The following is a 13055-nucleotide window of genomic DNA, read 5'->3' as shown; positions in this document are numbered from 1 at the left end:
TCGAAACGGCGAGGATTTCGAGAATCGAATGACGAAAAGGGCTCTAAAACCAAGGAAAAGCACGGATCAAAGGTGGAAAAATCACCTAGAGAGAAAGGGGGAGAGTTTTCGAGCTTGAGGCAAGTGAAGAAATAGGGCTAGAAGCCCCATATTTAAAGACCCGTGGCCGAAAGGACAAAACTGCCCCGATACAGGCATTTTTGGCCGGTCGCCACATTGTTGGCCGGTCGGCCAAATTATTGGCCGGTGACCTTGTTTTGTGGCCGGTGGACTCTCCTGATGGCCGGTGAGCCTCCTACACCATTTTTTGGGTCATTGATGTGGTTTGGGACCTTCTTCGCTCAACACAGTGCAAGAAACTGCATTTTTGAAACTTGACCGGCCTTCGTATTGACCTCGGGCCGTGTCTTCTATGCGTAGCACTCGAATACGTGCAAAGTGTATCCTTTTCATATCCTTTTTGTACCTTGCGAAAGTTCAGAAAGTACTTCAAATACGTTGCATTGTTATGCATGTTTGCATACGTTGTAGCACACATCATCCCTTGCATTGTTATGCATGTCTACATGCGTTGTAACGCGCACAACTTGCATTGATATGCACTGCTCATTTGCATTGTCATGCAGTTCAAAAGACGCGCGTTGTCGCGCATTTGAGTTCACATGCATTGTCATACATTTCGAAAGACATGCGTTGTCGCGCATTCGAGTTCACATGCATTTCTCAAGCGACATGCGTTGTCGCGCATTCGAATTCACATGCATTGTCATACGTGTCTCATTTGCATTGCCATGCATTTCAAAACAAAAAAACAAAAAAAAAAACACAAAAAACAAACATGCATTAACATGCACTTGTCATGCATTTCAAAAAACAAAATACAAAAAAAAACAAACATGCATTGTCATGCATTTTCTTACCATGCATTGTCATGCATCACTGTAAATATTGCATTTACATACATACATTACATGCATATTGTATATATTTGTAGATTGCATACATTTGCTGCATTATCCATCTACAACTCACGCCTTTCCGTGTTGAGCTTGGTCTGGTATGTGCTCATACTTTTCGCGTTAAAGCACAGTTATGATATTATGTGTACGCACCTAGTGTTGTGGGTGACGGCACCATTTCTGTGTTAAACATGGTTTGCTTGTATCCATGCCTTTCCTAGGCAAGATATAGTTCGGCTGCATGCCTTATCCATTGCATCCACTGCATTCATTGTAAATTATGCATTGTACATAGTTTGCATTGTCATGCATTCATTGTAAATATTGTATTATACATAGTTTGCATTGTCATGCATTCATTGTAAACATTGCATTGTACATAGTTTGCATTGTCATGCATCTACCCTTATCATGCATTGTCATGCATCTCCTTACTTTGCATTGTTATGCATTTCAATTACATGCATTGTCATGCATTTCAGTATATGCATTGTCATGCATTTTCCTACCTCGCATTGTCATGCACATTTCATTTTGCATTGTTCCTGCTATACACATTGCATGCGTTTCCGCGCGTGCTTTACTTACATGTGTATATTTTGCTTGCTTTACACATTGCATGCGTTTCCGTGTGTGCTTTACTTATATGTGTTCATGCATCCCCCCCAGGTGGTTACACATTATACACGTTTTCGCGTGTACTTTACTTACATGTGTTCATACCTTGCTTGCTTTACACATTGCATGCGTTTCTGCGTGTGCTTTACTTATATGTGTTTATGCATCCCCCCCAGGTGGTTACACATTGTATGCGTTTTCGCATGTACTTTACTTATATGTGTTCATACCTTGCTTGCTTTACACATTGCATGCGTTTCCGCGTGTGCTTTACTTACATGTGTTCATGCATATTTTCAGGAGGTTACGCATTGCTTACGTTAGCGCGCATGCTTTACTTACATGTGTTCATTCCTGCCATACACATTGCATACGTTGTCGCGTTATGCTTTACTTATATGTGTTCAAGTTTCTATACACATTACGTACGTTTCCACGTATGCTTTACTTATATGTGTACATTTCAAGTTTCTATATACATTGCATACGTTGTCGCGTTATGCTTTACTTATATGTGTTCAAGTTTCTATACACATTGCGTACGTTTCCACTTATGCTTTACTTACATGTGTACATTTCAAGTTCCCCATTATACACATTGCATGCATTGTCGCGTATTGCTTTACTTCCATGTGTTCAAGTTCCTTTATTTTCACACATTGTACATGCCGTCGCATGTGCTTTACTTACATGTGTGCATTTCATTCCTGTCACACACATTGCGTACGTTTCCACGTATGCTTTACTTACATGTGTACATTTCAAGCTCCTCATTATACACATTGTATGTGTTGTCGCGTATTGCTTTACTTACATGTGTACATTTCAAATTCCTTTATTTTTACACATTGTACATGTCGTCGCATGTGCTTTACTTACATGTGTATACTCTTCCTTGCCTCCACACATTGTACACGTTGTCGCGTGTACTTTACTTATATGTGTTTATGCCTTCATAGCATTGTTATGCCTATTTCCAAATTACATTGTTACTCACACACTTGGGTTGCGTTGTTATGCACCCCTCTCACCCGCATTGTCATGCACCCCTTCGCTTGCGTTGTCACGCACCTTTCAATTGCATTGTTATGCATGTATCTAACAATACTGTTCCTGTTAAGTTTTCTTTCTCTTACAGGCACGATATTATATGTATGGTTCATTTGAAGCTGGACCGACCAAACGAACCGGACAGGTATTGTATTCTCCGTGTAAGACGTAGCGAGAATTGAATAATTCTCTTACACCCTCTCTGCATTGTAATATAGCTTGGTTTTAGCTTAAAACTGTTACATGATTTGCTTCGTTACAGCTTTCTTTGCATGATCATAAGTTATACTCGGCTTTGTGCATTGTTTTGCATTTTGCCCCCGCCTTCGGGCACATATCTTTGTTTGTAGCTTGTATGCTTTGTCTAAGTCTTCGGCCTTGTCAAAAATGGGTCGTCTCTGGGCTTTGACATTCACTTCTGTCATTGTTATGGCTTTCGAGTTCTGTCAAAGAGGGGCAACAGTAGACACCCCATTTTTGACCGTCCTTAAGACTCGGACGTCACCGTTTGAACACTTGGTGATCATCCATGTTCGTGTTCGTTTTGAAATCCTGAAGGACTCGGCTGCACGCCTTGCCTTAGGATCTCTTGACTTGACTGTTCTGTGCTTGGTTGTGGACCAAGAACTTGTTTGTTTTTGCACCTGAGGGTAGGAGGTGGCTTGTTAGCCATTCCCTAAAACCCACCGGCCGTGGCATGAAGCCACCGGCCTTGCTTTTTCTGCTACTGACCAAATATTTGGTCGGTCGGCACTTCTGTTAGGTGTATCGGCTCTTTGAGTGGTCGGCCAGCCATTTATTTGGCCGATGGTCTCTCTCTGTGGCCGATACCTCCTTTTTGCCTTTTTCAGGCATTGTGCATGCTAGCTATGCCAGCTGGAGTGCACGGACCTGTCCTCCATACACGTGTATGGAGGAATTTGCACCCTTTGCACCCTTTTGGTCTAGCTTTTTGAGGAAGCTTGGACCTTTGTCTTAGTTTCCTCAAGAAGCTTGGACCCCTGTCTCAGCTTTCTCAGGAAGCCTTGGCCCCTTAGCCGTAGCTTCTTTAAGAAGCCTTGACCCCTTTTGTTTAGCTTCTCTTGGAAGCTTAGGCCTTTGCCTTGTCTATATAAGAGGGCCCTTCCTCTCCTTTGAGGAGGTTGAGCAAAATCAGACTTATATATCTAATATATAATATATATCACTCTCTCTATATATATCTCCCTCTCTCTCTACATTTGTGTGTGTTAGAGGGCCTAAAAGTGTGTTTTGGTCTTAATTTTGCACTAAGATACCTAGTGTTACACCTTGCCTTGGTTATTGAGGTGTTGAGAGGTTGTTCTTGGAGCTTTTGAGTTGGTTTTGATCAGAAAAGGGGGCTGGAGTTTTGGTTCTTCAAGTGTTCTTCAAGGGTGAGCACTATTACTTTATATTCCCCATTCTTGCACTAGCTTTTAACCTACTTTGCATGCTATTTTGAGCTTTGTGTATAACATATAAAAGTTCTATTTTTTTGTGTTTAAGATACTTCATTAAGGTCACTTTGGTGTTGGGGGTCGTCCACCCCCTCTTAGGCCTTGTTTGGCCCTTTTTGTGCTTTCTTTGTTGAGCTTCGAGAACCTTCGTGTATTGGCCTTCTCACCACTGAAATCCAGAGGATTTTCAGTGGTGAAGAAGAGGTTTTGAGGTCTCGCATAGGGGAGGGACACCCTTCTCCCTTTGTCTCTCTTTTGCTTATGTTTTTGGCTCATAAGAGTAGCATGCATGCTTAGTTGTTTTTAGCATCATTTCAGTAGGTATTTGGTGATATTTGGTCATATTATACCTCTGTTTTTAGTTGGTTTGATGGTCCATTTCATGCATTATATGCTTGCCTTGTAATCTCATGTTTTGGCCTAACATGTATTATGTTGTGAGATGACATTTTAGCATGATTTTGGTTTGGCTTCATGAAGCTTTTAGTCCTATTTCATCATGTTTAAGGTCTGTCTTGGGTCTTTAGAGTCATGTTTGCCATGTTTTGTATAGCCCCTTTGCATTCTAGCTTGTAGGCCTTGAGTGTGTAAGCCATAAGCATGCTGTAGTTGGGTTGTTTCAGTGATTTGGAGTCATTTTCCATGCTATTTCAGTCCATAATCCATGCTTGTATGCTTGCATTCATCATCCCTTCATGCTTTGAAGAGTCGTTCTTTTGTGCCTTGAAATGGGTCATAGTGCATGCCTTTTGTTTAAGTCATTTGGGATGCCATTCATGTGGGTTTTGGGGTGTATTTTGACGCACTAAAACTCTGTTTTTTTTTTTTTTTTTGGTTGCATAATCCATGCCATGTGTGGTCATGATAGTTGTAATGGAATGCTTCCTTTTATGCCTTAGTTTTAGGCCCATTGGTATGCATGTTTGCATAAGCATTTGTCCATCTTTTTTTTTAGTACGCTTGGCCACTGTTTTGGGGCATGGCTGAGGCCTCCCATTTCAGTTTAAGTCTATCCTGGTATATAAATTCCATGATTGACATGTTGCATTACATTGGTTGCATGCTTACACTATATCATGTTTGCATGTTGTTTAGCTAGTTGCATTACATAATCTCGTTGTATGCTTGACATGTTTGTATTGCATTAGTTTGGCTTGCATGGTTAGGTAGTGTCATGTTGCATTAGCTTAGCATGCTCATATTGCATTGCATTAGTTGCATTACTTCGCATTGCATATAACATACATATATAGCATTGTGTTTGGTTTGGGGTGTCAAACCAAACACGTGGAGTGAGGTGTGTTCGTACTCAAAGTGACGAAACACATCTCAATCCTCGGTCGCCGATGCTCTTTATCTCAACATGATAGGGCGTGAGGCCTTCATTTGTTTTGTTGCATGCATTTACATTAATTTGCAAGCTTGGTGCCTTTGGCCATCATGCATCGAAATACGTGACTGGTGGCCCGAGTACCAAGGGTCATACTCCCTTGAGTCCATAACATGATGAGGAGTATGGCCATGCATACATTGCTTTGAAATTTCCTTGCCATGCACTGTCTGTCCACTGCTGCAACAAAAACAGGATTCTGCAGGAATAAATGGTCGGCCAGCCACTTTCAGTGCCAACCGACCATCAGAGTCCAGCCGGTGACCCAATTTATGGTCGATGATCACATTTACATGGTCGGTGGTGCTCTTCATTGGCCGGTGGCATTCCAAAATGATCAGGGAATGGTTCAGAGGTGCCTCAAGAATTTTCACATCCCTCAGAGGTGCAGAACAGTGCAAACAGAGGCAACAGTGACATGGTAACGGGTTTTCGAGCAAGGCAAATCGAGCATGCATCATCCACGCATTCCGAGGCAGAGCTGCAGCGGTCTCTTTAGTTTCATATTTAGGCTGTTTTTGTAATTAATTTGTTATTTAATTAGAATTGCTGTAATAATTAACTAGCTAGGATAGTTGATTCATTATTTGGCCTGTATTGTTCTTTCGGACCCTCCGAGCGAGGGCAATTGTATAATAAGTGTGTGTGAGTGTGTGCATGTCTTCCAACCCCCACTTCTTTCTCCCTTTTATTTACCTGCTTTCAATGGTTAGTATTAGGGCATATTTAAATTAGCATACCTTATGCTATGCATGCGTGCATTCATTCATCTGTATTGCATGCACCGGGCTCGGTGCATCATGCTAACTGCATGGTATTTCAATTCCAAGTTGAATACATGTTATCTGTTGCATTTCATATGCCATGTTTAGAATAGCCGAGCCTATCTAGGTTGCTTTTTTGCATGTGTTGCATTAAGCATTTCAACATAGTTAGGATTTATACATGTTCACTAACTAATTTCTTTTTTGGCTTGGAATACTCGGTAAGTTTTCATGCTTTAGCATCCTTGCATGCGTGTGAGTGTTGCCATGATAGCATGCTTTACCATGAGGCTATGTGCTTATGTGATATAACTGCCTAAGTGCCTGTGGGTGAAGGTTGGGTTATTTGAATTGGAACGATGCATTGAATGCGAGTTTTAAGCCCACTCGAAAGTGGCAAAACCACGTTTTCTAAATCCACCCGAGGGTGACAAAATCTGCATTTTTAGCCTACTTGCGAGTAGCAAACCGCTTTCAAAAACAAACATGAGATGTTTTGTTCCAACTTAGACGACCCAGTCTATACTTGTATGCTGTGTGCATCACGTAGTAAATCTAGGCTAATAACCGAAATAAGAGCATATATGTCATGACCCGAACCCGCCCCTATGGGTTAAGGACATGACCGGCCAGTAATCCTGTGATTACTTACGGCCTTAGACCGAAACAAGAAGAAGACTTGTCAGAGTAGAGGGGCCAAACGGAAGCAAAAATTTAAACTTTGTCCATAGAGCCGTGCTTATATGCACATCAAACAAACCATATTCAGTTACATTAATAACCCACATCAAAAGTACAGTTCCACAAAATTCATTACAGACAGGATCATCCAAAACGAGTCAACCTATGACAGACTATTTGCAGATATACATAAAGTCCTTGCCGGCAAGACAAAATATAATTACATAGCAAAAAGGCAAGGGTAGGTCTCAAGAGTGAGACGCAAGGCTGACTTCCGCAAAACTCGGATGTTTTCCTAGCAGACTTCACTGGGGCTGGGTTTGGACTTCCCTTGGCTCACCTACAAACACATGAATGAGCGTGAGCGATAGCCCAGTGAATAATATCAAACATGACAGCTATATGACATTATGTAGAACAACATGCTCCAAACGGCCTTGGGCCCACTTCATACTTCTAATTAGCAAATATATATGACTATACGAAATGCAAATCAAGTAACTGTAGTTCCAACATTCTGGCCTTTGGCCCATTTGGGTTTCCATTTATGGCAAAATGGCCTTCGGCCCATTCACTTAAGTCGAAACGGCCTTCGGCCCATTCATTTTTGTCAAAATGGCCTTCGGCCCATTCATTCATGTCAAAACGGCCTGTGGCCCACTCGTTCATGTCAAAACGGCCTTCGGCCCACTCACATGTGTCAAAACGACCTTTGGTCCATTCATTTACATCAGGACGACCTTTGGTCCATTCATTTATATCTAAACGACCTTTGGTCCATTCATTCATTCCTGTCAGACTTTTGTCCACGATCCCAATTAACAACTCATAAAGTTTATAAGGGAATAAACAATTGGACATTGACAAGCTTTCAGATATTGATATTACTCACAGTGATCGGCTTGTGGATTCGCCCTGGAGCTTGACCCTACACATTCCATGCACACAAAAGGGTCATTAACAATTCAATCCGTCCCTTAATTCACATATTCCTCTTTAGGCTTTATTCTTATCTCATTAACTCATTTATAATGTTTAACACACGCCTAATGTCACGACCCGAACCCGCCCCCATGGGTTAAGGACGTAACCGGCCAGTAATCCTAAGATTACCTACGGCCTCAAACCAAAACAGACTTAACACATCAGAGTAAAGGGGGCCAAAAAGGAAGCAAAAATTTAAAACTTTGTCCATAGAGCCGTGCTTACATGCACATCAACAGACCATATTCAGTTACGTTAATAACCCACATCAAAAGTACAGTTTCACAAAATTCATTACAGACAGGATCATCCAAAGCGAGTCAACCTATGACGGACTATTTACAGATATACATAAAGTCCTTGCCGACAAGACAAAATATAATTACATAACACAAAAGGCAAGGGTAGGTCTCAAGAGTGAGACACAAGGCTGACTTCCTCAAAACTCAGATTTTTCCTAGCAGACTTCACTGGGGCTGGGTTTGGACTTCCCTTGGCTCACCTACAAACACATAAATGAGCGTGAGCGATAGCGATAGCCCAGTGAATAATATCAAATGCAGAAATTACATAACAATGTAAAACAACATGTTCCAAACGGCCTTTGGCCCAATTCACATTTCTACTTAACATATATATATACTTATACAAAATTTAGATCAAGTGACTGTAGTTCCAACATACTGGCCTTTGGCCCATTCAGGTTTCCTTTCTTGTCAAAACGGCCTTCGGCCCATTCATTTATGTCGAAACGGCCTTTAGCCCATTCATTCACGTCAAAACGGCCTCCGGCCCACTCATTCATGACAGAACGACCTTCGGTCCATTCATATAGGTCAAAACGACCTTTGGCCCGCTCATTTACATCAAAACGACCTTTGGTCCATTCATTTACATCAAAACGACCTTTGGTCCATTCATTTGCATCAAAATGACCTTCGGTCCATTCATTCTTATCAAAACGACCTTTGGTCCATTCATTGATTCCTGTCAGACTTTTGTCCACAATCCCAATTAACAACTCATAAAGTTTATAATGGAATAACAATTGGACATTGACAAGCTTTCAAATATTGATATTACTCACAGTGATCGGCTTGTGGATTTGCCCTGGAGCTTGACCCTACACGTTTCATGAACACAAAAGGGTCATTAACAGTTCAATCCGTTCTTTAATTTACATATTCCTCTTTAGGCTTTATTATTATCTCATTAACTCATTTACAATGCTTAACATATGCTTAAGAGTGCTTGCAAGTGAAAGAGAACGGAAAACAGAACACAAAATGCAAAAACAGGATTTCAGAAAATAGGGTCCCCGCTCGAGCGTGGACTTCCCCGCTCGAGCGGACCCTTAGGTCTGCAAAAGTACTGGTTGCCTTCAATTCCAGCTCGAGCGTGAACTCGGCCGCTCGAGCGTACTGCCTGTCTACATAGCTCCCCGCTCGAGCGTCAAATTCCCCCGCTCGAGCGGGAACCATGTCTGCAAAAAAATGCTGGGAGCTCGTTTTCTCCGCTCGAACGGCACTTCACCCGCTCGAGCGGACATCGAAAATCTGGGTTTTCCAGATTGAGTTCTTGAGCTTCATCTCGACATTCAAAGGTTCTAAATGCATGATCCAAACTTCACATAATCATGTACTAACATGGTACAAACATAGAATTACAACATATTGAAGCTCAATTTCATAATTTATCTACATGCATGGCTCATTTTCCACCAACTCATTACCAATGTAACCATTTCATGCATTCAAAGCTTCTACTTCCATGGATTGTACATGCATGTGACATATAACCTTCATTCTCATCTCATATGATGAAAAGATGGTCAAATACATGGATTTCAACCAAAATTGCAACATAAGTCATGTAATTCAAGCTCAAATATGCAAATTCAAAACAATACATACATGCATGCATATATAGCCTTCAAATTCCTCAAAACCAACTCCTTTCATGTTCTAGATCACAAATTAATCTTCAATTCACGAAATCACAACTCAAATTCATAAGTTAGGGGTTGGTTACTCACCTAGGAGCTTTAATCTTCCAAATTTTAGTCAATTCTTGAGTTAAATCTTCAAATTCCCAAGCTAGAGCCAAAAATTGCTCAAGTCTCTTCCTTTCTCTCTCTATAGCCGGCCTCTCTCTCACTCTCAATTGTCTAACTTAGATTTTGAGTTTTAAGAGAGCTAAAGAAGAGTGCAATGCAAATATACAACAAGCCCCACTAACAATTATTTTAATATAAAATAATGGGGTACTTAATTTATCAATTTAATCAGTTTAAATTGACCAGAATCAATTTTCAATTAAATTTCACCGTAGGCTCTAAAAATTATGCCAATCACAATGGCGTAATCAATTTCGGGTTCTGTAGCCGATAAGGCCTCCAATTTAATTTCCGAAGCGGTAAAATCAAACAGATATTCCTACGGTGAACAGATAGGAATTCAAAATCACATATTTTCACATAATGGCATACAAAACCATGCTAAACACATGACCATAACAACTTAAGGACCAATTAGCATAATACAGAACAGGGATGTCACACCTAAGAGTGATTACAAGTGAAAGAGAACGGAAAACGAAACACAGAACGCATGAACAAAATTCCAGAAATTAGGGTCCCCGCTCGAGCGTGTACTTACCCGCTCGAGCGGACCCTTAAGGCCTGCAAAAGTACTGGTTGCATGAAAATGCGCTCGAGCGTGGAATAGAGCGCTTGAGCTGAAGGCCCGTCTTACAAACTCCACGCTCGAGCGTAAGGTATCCCGCTCGAGCGGACATCCAACTCTGCAAAAGTGTTGGGAGCACGATTTTTCCGCTCGAGCGTCAATTACCCCGCTCGAGCGGACATCAAAATTCTGGGTTTCCCAGATTGTGTTCTTAAGCTCCAAATCGGTTTTCTAGCTACAATACTTGCATGCAATGGCTCAAATTACACATTTACACATGCTAACATGCTACTAATACAAGATTACAACACCAGGAAGCTCAATTTCATGATTTATCTACATGCATGTCCCAAAATATCTCAAACCCATCAACAACATGCTCAAATTCAAACATTCAAGACTTATACTCCCATGATTTGTACATGCATGTGGGAGATGCTCATCATTCTCAACTTAGATGGTACAAATGGCGATTACAACATGAGTTTCAACCAAAACTCTACATGAATCATGTGTTTCAAGCTCAAACATGCAGATTCAAAGTAATTTCTTACATGCATGAGTTCCAAGACTTCAAACTCAACAAAAATCAACTTATTACATGCTCTTTAACATTCTATCAACTTTGAACTTACAAATTACAAACAAGAGTCCATGAATTCACTTACTTAAGAGCTTCAACCCTCAAGCTCTAGCCAAATCTTGAGCTAGATCTTCAAATTCCCAAGTCTTGAGCCCAAATTACACAAGTCTCTCCCTTTCTCTCTCTACAACCGGCCCTCTCTTCTCTTCTTTGAGTTTAATATCAGTCAAAATGAGGCTAGGGAGGGAGAGATTGAGTGTTTAAAGCTTGACAACAAAATCCACTAAAGCCAAGATTATAATAATAAAGTAGTTGGGCTCTAATTCATCAATTTAATCGGTTTAATCTAACCCGAATCAATTTTTCAATTAAATTTCACCGTAGGCTCTAAAAATTATGCCAATCACAACGGCGTAATCAATTTCGGGTTCTGTGGCCGATAAGGCCTCCAATTTAATTTCCGAAGCGGTAAAATCAACAGATATTCCTACGGTGAACAGATAGAAATTCAAAACCACATATTTTCACATAATGGCATACAAAACCATGCTAAACACATAACCATAAACAACTTAAGGACCAATTAGCATAATACAGAACAGGGATGTCATAATATAATGTTTTCAAAACTCGATATCATGGTTAGTAAAGGCCGATCTTTGATCGGGTGAGTGGGGATGCTCATAGCTGACCTTCCCCAATCGTACCGAAGTTCCCAAGCCGAGGCAACTTTGGTGATGACAGACATGTGGCCTTAGGCAACGAGTCAGGGTTTGCTAAATTCCCCCAAAATAAATATTTAGGTGGCGACTCTGTATCTGGCAAAGTAGTCCATGTTTGGCACTTCTTTTTAAAAATCTGTTTTCCAAAAACAATTTGCCGGATTTGGACTCTTTGATGATTCATCGATCTTACATTGCACTCTGTGAGATTAGATACAGGACCGTGACGTTGAGTCTTGAACTGTAGTGAGCCCCGAAATGAACAGAACGGGGTTTCCCCCCGGGACGTTCGGGGACGTCTACAGTACCCTAAGCTCGGCTTAGTGACAAACTCATCAATTACCTTCTTGAAGAATTCCTCTTCCATCTGTCTGGTCTTCACTTCCTCAATAATAGTTGGCTCCCCTGAAATCATTGCTAAACATGCCAGGCCCCCAATTAATTTCCTGCTCAATGTGTCAGCCACTAAGTTTGCCTTGCCCGGATGATACTGAATCTACATGTCGTAATCTTTCAATAACTCAAGCCATCTTCTCTACCTTATATTCAATTCTTTCTGAGTGAACAAGTACTTTAGGCTCTTGTGATCTGTGAAAACTTGGCAAGAAGCTCCATACAAGTAATGACGCCAAATCTTCAAAGCAAACACCACGGCTGCTAGCTCTAGATCATGGGTAGGATAGTTCTTTTCATGAGGTTTCAGTTGATGAGACGCATACGCTATGACTTTACCCTCTTGCATTAGCACACAACCCAAACCCTTATGTGAAGCATCACTATAAATCTGAAATTCCTCATTACCTGATGGTAGTACAAGAACTGGTGCTGTAACTAACCTCGTCTTGAGTTCCAGGAAGGCTGATTCTCTATCTTCGGTCCATTCATATGTCACTCCCTTTTGAGTCAATTGTGTCAATGGTACTGCAATCCTTGAGAAGTCCTTCACAAACTTCCTGTAATAACCTGCCAAACCCAGAAAACTACGGACCTCGAACACACTAGTCGGCCTCGGCCAATTCCCAACGGCTTCAACTTTGCTAGGATCAACCGAAATACCCTCTTCGTTAATCACATGCCCCAAAAATGGAATGCTGGAAAGCCAAAACTCGCACTTGCTAAACTTGGCGTACAATTTCCTGTCTCTCAAAATCTGTAAGGCAAGT

This window comes from Camellia sinensis, chromosome 13 (genome assembly GCF_055761805.1).
Source record: "Camellia sinensis isolate YWXY chromosome 13, ASM5576180v1, whole genome shotgun sequence".
Taxonomy (NCBI): Eukaryota; Viridiplantae; Streptophyta; class Magnoliopsida; order Ericales; family Theaceae; genus Camellia; species Camellia sinensis.
This window is presented reverse-complemented; position numbering follows the sequence as displayed.